Below are 12,167 nucleotides of genomic sequence, written 5' to 3' on the forward strand. Positions count from 1 at the left end.
GAAAACCATAGAACACTGACGAAAGAAACTGAAGAAGACCTCACAAGATGGAAAGACCTTCTGTGTTCTTGAAGAGGCAGAATTAATTATTATCAAAATGGCCATACTACCAAAAGTATTGAAGAGATTCAGTGCAATCCCCACCAAAGTGTCAACAACATTCTTCACAGAACTATTTAAAAAAATTCATTTGGAGGAATAAGAGACCCAGAATAGCCAAAGCAATTCTGAGCAAGAAAAAGTGAAGCAGGAGGCATCACAATATCCAGGCTCAGATTATACTACAGAACGACAGTAACAAAACAGCATGGTGTTGACGTCAGAGTAAACAGGGAGACCAGTGGAATAGAACAGAAGACACAGAGACAAAGCCACAAGCTTACAGCCATCTGATACTGGACAGAGGTGCCAAAAATATAGGTTGGAGAAAAGACAGGCTTTTCAAAAAATGGTTCTGGGAAAACTGGGTATCTTTATGTAGAAGAATGAATTTACATCCCTGTCTTTCACCCTGCAAAACAATCAGATCCAAGTAGATCCAAGATTTAGAAATTAAACCAGAAAACTTGCAACTGTTAGGAGAAAACACAGGGCCAATCCTCCAATGTATAGGTGCAGGCACTGATTTCCTCAATAAGACTCCCAAAGCTCATGAATTAAAACAATGAATCAATATGTGACATGCCAGCCAGGCATGGTGGCGCACAGCTGTAATCCCAGAGGCTCAGGAGGCTGAGGCAGGAGGATCTTGAGTTCAAAGCCAGCCTCAGCAATGGTGAGGCACTCAGCAACTCAGTGCTCTAGATAAAATACAAAATAGGGCTGGGGATGGGGCTCAGTGGTCGAGTGCCCCTGAGTTCAATTCCCAGTACTGAATAAATAAATTAATAAATAAGTGGCATGCCATCAAATTAAAAACCTTCTGCACAGCAATGGAAACAATGAAGAGAATTAAGACACAGCCTGTGGAATGGGAGAAAATCTTGGCCAGCTACTTCTCTGATAGGAGATTAATTTCCAGAATATATAAAGAGCTCAAAAACCTCAACACCAAAAACAAATAGCCCAATCCATAAATGGGCAAAAGAACTAAACAGGAACTTCTCAGGAGAAGAAACACGAATGGCCAAGAAATATATGAAAAAAAAAACTGTTCAGCATCTCTAGCCATCGGGGAAATGCAAATCAAAACTACCTTGAGATCTCACCTCACTGCAGTCAGAACAGCAGTGATCAAGAACACAAATAATAATCAATGTTGGCAGGGATGTGGGAGGAAAAGTACACTCCTAGATTGTTGGTGAAACGGCAGATTAGTACAAGCACTCGGAAAAGCCTGTGGAAATGCCTCAAAAGCTAGGAACGGAACCACCATTAACTTGCTATCCTGCTCCCCGGTGCTTACCCAGAAGATCTAAAGTCAGCATACATCATGACATGGCCCCACGACCTACAGCAGCACAGTTCACAGGAGCGAAATAATGGGACCAATGCCGATGTCCGAGGACAGGTGAGTGGATGAAGAAAATGCGGTCCAGGTACACAGGGGAATAACAGCATTTGCCAGTAAGTAACTGGAAATGGAGAAAATTCTGCTAAGTGAACCAAGCCGTCAGCTGTGTTCTCTCAGATGTGGAGCAGGAGCAAAATAAGGAGGGAAAGGCGGGGCGGTAGGGGGGGGGGAGGGATGGGGTGACAGAGAGAGAAGATCAGTGATGTAGGGAGGCGAGAGGGAAGAAGGAAGGGTCAGGAAAAGACACAGGAAATGAAGTCAACAAAAGCACGTTACATTCACTCATTCAGACACCAAAGGGACTTCACTTCTACGTAGAAGAAAGGGAAGAAATAGAACAAGAGGAGAGGGAGAGAGTAAAGGGGGATGGAGCTTGAAATCAAATTCCTTGCACGTATGATTTTGTCAAAATGAATCTAATTACTACATATAATTATGACACTCTGATAGAAATATTTTTTAAAAACTGTGTGCTGCTCAACGTCAATATATTTGCTTGATTTCTACATATTTGTGAATTTTTCCAGCTTTCTTCTGTTACTGGCTTCTAGTTTTATTCGGTTTTGGTTAGAAGAGATGCTTTTTCTAACACAGTCCCTTTCATGGAGGGACACCCTGTGTGCACCAGAGAAGAACTGGCGGGTCCTGGTTGCCAGGGGAGCATCTCACACGAGTCAGTGGTGTCTAATTGGTGCATCGTGTTGTTCAGGCCCTCTCTTTCCTCTTGATTTTTGACTTGTTGCCCCATCCATTATGGAAAGGAAGATATTCAAGTCTCCAACCATGGTTGGAGGAGTGGCTCTACACACTGAATATCCCTGTCCTCTCAAAATTCACATATTGAAGTCACCCAATGTGACTATATTTAAAGAAGGGACCTCTCAGGGAGTAATTAAGGTTCCACAAGATCATGAGGATGGGGCCCTGACCCAGTGGTATTAATCTTCCTATAAGAAGAGAAACCCAGACTCTCCCTCCCTCCAAAGGCACAGAGGTCATGTGAGCACAAAGCAACATGGCGGCCAAGAAGACTTTGAATGGAGCCTGCCTTGCTCTCACCTTGACCTGGAACTCCCCAGCCTCCAGAACTCGGAGAAATAGATTTATGTTGTTGAAGCCACCCAGTCTGTGGTATTAGTTATAGCAGCCCATTAACTGGTGACTTGATAAGGAAATCATGCTCATAATAAATGGAACAAATGACCATACATGGAGCATGGATGAACCTTCAAAGCACTAGGGACACGCATGGATCAGGAATGACCTGGGGAACCTGATTGTTGTGATGTTTACCCACGTGTATGTGTTTGTCAAAACTCACAGAACTGTGCACCCAAGAGCATGTAAGGAATCTTGATGTTGAGGCAGGGATGCGACTTTCTCCATGCCCTCAGGTGGCGAGCCACTCAGGATCACATGCTCCAAGCCCACCTCGATCAGGCGTCCCCCATTTCAGCTGAGGTGGGTGAGAAACAAGGTGCTTGTTATTTGTAAAGGAAAGAGATACCTCTTCATCTCCAGACCCCCTCGTTTCTTTCATGCTCTTTGTATTCTTTATCATGTCTGCGTGGTAGTTAATTCACCCTGGATTTTATTGTACTTCGATAGCAGAATTTTTCTTCCTTGTAAAATTTTGAGGTGGCAAAACAGACATTTTTCTTTTGATACCGCAAGATAGGAATGATTCCCAAATACTCGCTTTCTCTAGAGATTAACGGTCTAAATGGAATTAAATTATTTTGTTTAATGTTAAAAATTCTATTCTGGCAAGCAATTCTATAAAGAGTGGAATTATACAAGATAATTAAATCTCTATTATCCTGCCTAGTATTCTTATTTAAATTTGTGCAAACATTTGTTGGTTCTAGAAGAATAAAATGTTCTTACTAAAGTTATCCCGCTAACACACTCTTGATGTTCATATGAACTATCAGCCTCTTTTCCTATTTATTTAAATATTTGAAACTTAACAATTACTTTGGCACATAAAATTAACAGCTTTCAATTATCATTCATTACTGTGCCTTTTCACCCTGGAATAACAAATATATGTGTATTCAGCAACTGATTGAAATCACGTCAACACATCAAGCACAGCAGACTTTTCAGCTCGAGTGACTTCTCAAACACTTACCTGTGTTTGAAAATGAGTGCTCCAACATTAATAACAAACCAGAACGACCTGCCCCGTTTGTGTTCCCAGTATGTTTACCGTGCTTAAATACCATGTCCTTTTCCTGACCCCAGGATCCCAATTTTAGACATGAAACGACACCAATAGGATTCAACTGTTTCATCTTCAAAAGGCCGAAGCCCTGGGCTATGGTTTGAGTGTTTTGTGTCCCCCAGGTCTGTTGTGACTTGGTCCCCAGGTGGCACTGTTGGGTGATGGGGGACTAATGGGAAGTCCTTTGGTCACTACAGGTGTGAAGCAATTCCCATGCCACCGGCCTCTTGTGTCCTCTGGAGCAGACTGTTTTAAAAGGAGCAAGCCCCATCCCACCTACCTTCTTCCTTTCTGCTCCTGTTCCAGATGTGACCACTCACTCTGGAACGGGCTCCTGACATTGCATCTGCCATTCACCATGAGTTCCCCACCAGAACTGAGCCAAGGCAAGCACCATGCCCTGGAACCTCCCAAACTATAAGCTAAATAGACCTTTTCTCTCTATAAAGGGAGGTGCCACAGGTGCTTTGTTACAGTGATGCAAAGCTGACTAATACGCCAGGTTAAATAGAAGGATTTGGCTGAGTTGGAAAAGGGGAACAAAATGAGTGCGTATGGACCTGGGATGGTTCTCATCTAGATTGGGGTCTTTTACAGGAAGTCAACAGGGATCTCTTCCCTACATGCAGGGATAGTTCCACAGCCTAGGTCTTCATTCAGTCAGTCACCAAACCTTCATTGAACACCTACTATGTGCCATGCTCTGTGCTAGACACCAAGGATCCAGTGGTGAACAGGAGAGAGGTAAGTAAGTTAGTTCCACAGTAAGGTGAGGGACACACTTGACTTCATGAATGGCCCCTCTACTGACCTGCCTGGGGCACACCATTTGAATGCCCCACTCAGACTCTGGACTGGCCCAGGGACTTGCTTTGGCTAGGAGGATAAATAAGGCAGAAATGATCTGTGCCAGTTCTGAGTGCAGGTCTCATGAGGCCTTGCCACTTTTGCTCCGTGTCAGATGTCTCATTGCCACAAATCAGAACAAGACATCCATGGAGGAGAGCTCAGCTACCCTGCCTGGCCAAGGACATCCCAAGCCAACCTATAGCGACTTGACACTAGACGTGTGACGAAGCTCAGCCAAGATCAGCCGAACTTCCCAGCTGACCCGTAGACTTGTGGGTTCAATTTTAAGAGCTTGGTTACACAGCAATAGCTGACTGCTACAGAGGTTAATGCAATGAGGAAGGATGTCTAATGCCAAGAGGGTACCCAGCAAATGGCTTAAAAAATAACAGCCCAGTAAAATATTGGCCTAAGGAAAGCCAATAAGAAGTAACTATGAGACAGACACTACGCTAGGTGGGATATTATTATCATTTTATTTTTATAAATAAAGGGTCTGTCTCAGAGAGGTTAAGTAACTTGCCATGGCCACACAGCTTATAAAGAGATGGACCCAGGACTTGAACATAGGTCTATCTGACTCCAGATGTTAAGGTTTTAACTGCTATAGTGTACCTCAAGGAAGAGGGGGGGGAAAACACAATCACAATGATTCCTTTTGTCGGGGTTGGGGATATTGAGGATTGAACTCTGGGACACTCATCCACTGAGCCACATTCCGAGCCCTTCTTTGTATTTTATTTAGAGACAAGGTCTCACTGAGTTGCTTAGGCCCTCACTGTTACTGAGGCTGGCTTTGAACTCCCAATCCTCCTGCCTCAGCCTCCCAAGCCATTTGGTTTATGGGCATGCGCCACCACGCCCGGCCACAGTAATTCTTATTATGGATTTTGGGGGTTGCCGAGGGTTGAACCCAGGGCTTAATAAATGCCAGGCAAGCACTCTGCCTCTGAGCTACCCCCAGCCCTCGCATTATGGATTTTGTGGCTCCAGAATTGGAGCCACTTATGTATTCATTCACTCATTTATATAATCTACAAGTTAACCATTGGTTCTTTTTTTTTTTTTTTAAGGATGAAAGGATAGTTTTTTCAACAAGCTGTGGTGGGAAAACTGGAAATTCATATGTAAAAGAACATTGTATCCTGATCTTACAACATTAAAAAAATTAACTCAAAATGGATTCAAGACTTAAATGTAAGACCTGAAACTATAACAGTCTTAGAAGGAAACAGCGGAAAAGCTTCATGACTCTGGATTAGTGATTTCTTGAATGTGACACAAAAGTAAAACAACTAAATGAAAAACAGGTACACACACAACATCAAACTGAAAATCTTAGCCAGGTGCAGTGGTATACGCCTGTAATCCCAGCAGCTCCGGAGGCCAAGGAAGGAGGATGGTGAGTTCAAAGCCAGCCTCAGAAACTTAGTGAGTCCCTAAGCAATTCAGTGAGACTCTGTCTTTAAATAAAATACAAACAAGGGCTGGAGATGTGGCTCAGTGGTTGGGTGCCCCTGGGTTCAATCCCCAGTTAAAAAAAAAAAAAACGAAAAACAGAAGATCTTCTGCTCATCAAAAGAAACAATGAGGAGTGTGAAAAGGTGTGGATCAGATATCTGATAAGGTGTCAATACTATGTAACAAAAACAAAAAATCCAATCCAAAGTGCAAGACCTTGAATAGACATTTCTACAAAGATGCTATACAAATGGACAACAACATGTGAAAAAATGCTCAGCCTCACTACGCGGCAGATCAATGCAAATCGAAACCACAGTGAAGGGGCTGGGGCTGGGCCTAGCATGTGTAAGGCACTGGGCTTGGTCCTCAGCACCACATAAAAGTAAATAAAGACACTGTGTGTCCATCTACAATTATGTAAGATATTTTTTTAAAAACATAGTGAAGTAACAACTCACCACTATTAACATAGCTTTAATTTGAAAAATATATATCTATATATTTGCTGGCTAGAAAGTGGAGAACTTGGAAGCTTGTTCACTGTTGGTGGGAAGGTAAAATGGTTCTTCCGCTGTGGAAAACAACAAGGAACTGCCTCAAAAAGTCAAAACTGGATCCACCAAGTGATTCAAGAATCAATCTCTCTGCACACTGCCCCCCCCCCTTTTTTTGGTACCCAGATAGCCCAGGTGCTCTACCACCGAGTCACATCCCAATCCTTTTTATCTATTTATCTACTTATTTACTTATTTGGGGACAGGGTCTCACTGAGTTGCTCGGGCCCTTTCTAAGCTGCGGAGGCTGCCCTTGACCTTGCGACCTGCCCTTCAGACCTCTCAAACTTCCCCTGCGCCGCCACCAGGCGGCACTCGCGTCCCGCCTGTCTAAGCCCAGGGTCCGGCTGCCGAGGCAGGCTGAAACCCGGGTGGCTTGAGCTGCCGGCCACCGTGATTGGTCAAGGGTGGACATATGACCTGAACCTGACCAATCAGAGTGAACCTCAGAGCTTCTGATGAACAGTGGTTTTTGGTTTTCCCCCAGACTTAAACCCCATGGGGTAAAGCCTAGAACGGTAGAGGCCATTCTGCCACCACGTGGGGCCCGAGAACAAAGCCAGTGCTTGGAGAAGAGCCCAGTCCGCGATCTGCGAGGACAGTGTCCCTGTGCCGGGTCAAGCTGCGTCTAAAGCTGCGTCGCCTCCTGGAGGTTCTGGAGCCAGTCGCCTCCGCCCTGCTCAGCGGCGCCCCCCAGCGCCCCACTCACGGTCCGAGTTGAGAATCGGCCTCATCAGAGGCCACCAGCCGGACTCCCTCTCCATTTTATAGATGGAAAACGGAGGCCCAGAGAGGTGAAGAGATGGGTCAGTCTTGAGACTGAAGTCACCAGGCCAGAAACTAGAAGGCTGGGGGGCTTTGCATGGCGCCCAGGTGTCTCCCCAGAAAGAGCGGGTGTGCAGTGGCCCCAGGAAGTGGGTGTGAACTCAGCCTCTCTCCTCCCAGCCCAGCCACAGCGAGAAAAAGCTGTTGCTAATCATGGTCTCCCTGGGACTGAGCAGTCAAGCGACAGGTTTGGGGTTTTCTGTTGTGTTGGTCGGGGAACTGGGTTCTATGCAGGCGTCCTGCCCCCGAGCTATACCCGCAGCCCTCAGCTTTTGGATTTTGGTTTTCACAGACCTGCTCTAGTTTCCTAGAGCTCCCAGAGCAAATTGCCACAAACTTGGTAGTTTAAAAACAAAAATTTATTCCCTCCTAATTTGGGAATAAACCCAAGGGCTAGGGTTGTGGCTCAGTGGTAGAGCACCTGCCTGGCACTCATGAGGCCCTGGGTTCCATCCCCAGCACTGCAAAAAAAAAAAAAAAAGGAAAAAATTAACTGGGAGACTAAAAGTCCAAAATGGCAAGGCCATCAATAAAGTTCTTAAATTGCTGCTGATCCTCAGATGTCCCTACCATGGCTGCACAAATAGGTACTGGGCACCTCCTATGGCAGGTGCTATGACGCGTCCTGGACAAGGAGAGGATGGCTGGATGGGGAGGTGCACACAGATGAGAAACTGAGACCAGAGGCAAGATGTAGAGAGACAGATCAAGCTAACAGTTTCATTTTACCTGGAATATTAGTGAGCAGGAAAAAAGAAATAGTGGCATCACTGGGTGTGGGGGTAAAATCCTACCTACTCTAACAGAACTGGAGAGTTGCATAAAAACCCAAAAATGATTCCTCTATCACAGTAGCCTCAGAGAAGGCAGGTGATCTGCGTCACAGCCAGGGGCTCTTGCTCTTGCCGTCATACTCCTCCCATAGCCCTGAAGACATTGTCCTTGTCCTGGTGTGACTGCTTTATAGACACATTTGATTTCCAGGTTATGGGAAGAGGAGGAGGAAACATGAATGAACACACCTATAAAGTTTTAACGCCCAGTCGGGCACAGTGGTGCACACCTATAATCCCAGCAGCTCAGGAGGCTGAGGTAGGAGAACCACAAGTTCAAAGCCAGCCTCAGCAACAGCAAGGCAGTAAGCAACTCAATGAGGTCCTGTCTCTAAATAAAATACAAAATGGGCTGAGGTGTGGCTCAGTGGTCGAGTGCCCCTGAGTTCAATTCCCAGTACCCCCCTCTAAAAAGAGTTTTAATGCCTAGACCTGGGAAGGAGCATATACCACCTGCTGCTGTGGACTGGATGTTTGTTTCTGACCCCCATCCCACCCCCATATGTTGAAACCCTAATCTGTGGCGTGATGGTATTTGGGAATAGGCCTTTGGGAAGTAATGAGGTCATAAGATAATGCTAAGTGAAGTTAGCCAATCCCAAAAAACCAAATGCTAAATTTTTCTCTGATATAAGGAGGCTGATTCATAGTGGGGTAGGGAGGGGGAGCATGGGAGGAATAGACGAACTTCAGATAGGGCAGAGGGGTGGGAGGGGAAGGGAGGGGGCAGGGGGTTAGTGAGGATGGTGGAATGTAATGGATATCATTATCCAAAGTACATGTATGAAGACACGAATTGGTGTGAATACACTTTGTATACAACCAGAGATATGAAAAATCGTGCTCTATATGTGTAATAAGGATTGTAATGCATCCCACTGTCATATATAAATAAAAAATTAATAAAAGAATAAAAAAAAAGAGTAGAGCCCAGATGATGGCATTAGTGCCCTAATATCTACTGTGAGGTCAATCTCTCTCTCTCTCTCTCCCCCCCTCCCTCTCCCTCCCTCTCCCTCTCCCTCCCTCTCTCTCCCTCTCCCTCCCTCTCTCTCTCACCGTGTGCTGTGCCAGCAGCTTCCTCTGAGACTTCCTAGTCACTGTAAGCACTGTGTGTTCGCTGTTTCTGTAAACACACCCGTCCGTGGTATTTTTCTTGTAGCAACCCAAATAATAAGACACTCCCCTCAACATCCAGAAAGTCACCTGGTTCATCCACTTGTAAGAGAGGCCGGGAAATGTGGTCTCTAGCGGCACAATCTTGGCACTAGCTACAATCCAATTATTTTGGATGAATGGAAGAACGAATTTTGGTAGAGAAATGGGTGGTGTCTACCACATAGGGTAGGCACAGGAGTTCCGCTGAACTCAGGGACCGTAGTTGATGACCGTGTTCCCAGGAACCCTCAGCCCTGCAGGTACAGATCCACTGTCCTTTGCACCAGGGAGCTTGGCCCTGGTCACCTTGTCAGTGGAAACTGTCTCCTGCTAACATCATTGGCTCCCGGCCAAGGCAAGAAAAAAGGGACACTGCCCATCAAGTGACCTACTTCCTGGCTTATGGCAGCCCTTCTGCCACTCGCCTGACCCTTTGTTCTGTCTCACACCAAATCCACACCCTGGGCAATTACCCCTGGCAAGACCTAAAACTTCCTCCTTTATGCAGTTTTCCTAAGGGAAACTCAAAAGCAAACAGTTTGTACAGAGTCCACAACCCCTGATGCTGCGGACCCCTAGGAAACATCCCCACCTCCCCTTTCCCCAAAAGGAACCCAAAGGATCAAGCAGGGGAAAGCTGTCAGACTGGCCTTGGTTACAACCTTAACCCAACAGTGACCTGAGTGGTAAAATTTCAGGTTCGGTTGAGGAGAAAGAATGGAGACGGAGATCTTGGTCTCCTGGCTGGTGGAGAGCCCTGACTGTCCCAGTGATGACCATCCCCAGGCCGTCTTGGTGAAGACCTCTGTACAATAGGTGTCCCTTCCCAGAGGCTCGAAGGTGGTGGCACATTCAGAAAATAAATTAATTCTTTCAGTGCGCCAAGGAGAGGGCCTTCCAGGTAACCTCCCAGAGGTGAAATTATTTGTCATGGTGGACTATGGGCCTCAAAGAAAAGAGACATAAGCAGACAAGTGCTTTTAGTAAACAGAAGCCCACAGTTCCCTCGGGTGGCCTGGAAGGGCACTCTGCAGGTGGGGCTCCACCTCTGTCAGTCTTTCCTTTCCCAAAGGTGAGGAACGGTATCCTCCAGGTGGAGACCACTCCATCACTAGGAAGCAGGAAGTCCCACCCTGGAGGAGGAAGAGGGAGTAAAAGTGTCCCTGAGCTGGTAGAAGAGGTCCGGGCCTGGCAGAGCTCACTCTGGGGAGCTGGGACATACTCTGAGGCTGCCAGATGGTGTTTATTTCCCTGTAACCCTCCCACTTCCCAAAGCCCTGTAAGGACTGTTAAGCTCAGAAGAAGGTTTGTGCAGTCAGCATGTGAGAGCTCAAAAGTACTGCACAGGCTCTACCTTTTTATTATCAAACTCTTATAATGAATCCCCATGTCCCTGTACCCAGCTCCAATAATTATTAACATGTTGCTTATCTAGATTTTTTTTTCTATTGACCTTTAAAAAAGAAAAATCTCTTGGCAGAGTGCTCAGTATTTTAAAGCAAATCCCAGACATGACATCATCTCACCTACAAATTAAGTGTTATACAAAAATTATGGGATGCCACTATTCCAGGACCAAACCCCTACACTAGGCCTCAAAAGACCAGACCAAACCAAAATGGAATTACTAGCTGCTACGTAAGAACTTTTAGGGGCAAGCACCTATGCTTGTGGGAGGGGACGCGGCTGCCTTTTTAGACTGTTAACATCCTTCAAGTTGCTTTTCTTCAGTTTAGGCCCTCCAGAGAAGACTACAGGGAAGAGGTTTAGACCAGCCAGAAGAATATGGTCCCTTTTCTAGAGGACCTAGAATAAATTTTGCTCATTATAATCTAAATTATTATTATAATACTAAATTCTCCATCCGGGAGGTGTTCCTCTCCCTTGTCTTTGAACACGCCCCCACAGGAAGACGCAAGGTTTGAAATTGCGCATGCGCAGGAAAGTCCCCCCCCCCCATAGTGTCAAGTCTTTCCATTTTGGATATAAGTCTCCTCAGTAAAAGTCCCTTGCTTCCTTTGCTCTGAGAGACACTGCTTTGGGAGTCACCCTACCTGCTCTTTCTACTCGCTGCAGGTAATTGACCTTTCTTCACTCTTATTTTCTGGAATTGCTCCTTGGTTTTGCACCACCAAAGGGTGAACCCACCGGGCCACGCCAGAGTCACTGGTGCTAAATGAAGTATGATCACATGAAACTTCAAATGAACAGATCCCAAAACAGACCAGTTCTTCTTGAAAACAGGAGATTCCAGTTGACCGAGTTAGAACAATAAGGTCTTTCTGCTTTAATTCTCTCTCTCTCTCTCTCTCTCTCTCTCTCTCTCTCACACACACACACACACACACAGAGTAATCTAAAGTAATTTTATATGTCAACCAAACCATTTTTTCTATTGTTCAATTTCCTTGTTCCTACTTTACAAAACCGACTGTCTGCTCCTGACTGATGGGAGCGCCCATTCTGTAGAATGGAGGCCACCCTAATCCATGAATCATTAAATATATATATATATATATATATATATATATATATATATATATATATATATATATATATATATATTTCAATCTGTAACTGTGTTGCAATTTTGTCTTTTGACAAACCGTTTTATTTAAATGGCATTTGAAATATTACAAACATGACAGTTCCTTGTTCAACCACACAAGCTTGGAGTTTTGAGCAAGGAGGGCCAGAACCCCTGGATCCCCCCTGCCCCCCCCACCCCCATCCCGCTTCCTAGT

Source organism: Marmota monax, unplaced genomic scaffold, assembly GCF_021218885.2.
Source record: "Marmota monax isolate L192 unplaced genomic scaffold, Marmota_monax_Labrador192_F-V1.1 WCK01_AAM20220418_F8-fsc00047, whole genome shotgun sequence".
Classification (NCBI taxonomy): domain Eukaryota; kingdom Metazoa; phylum Chordata; class Mammalia; order Rodentia; family Sciuridae; genus Marmota; species Marmota monax.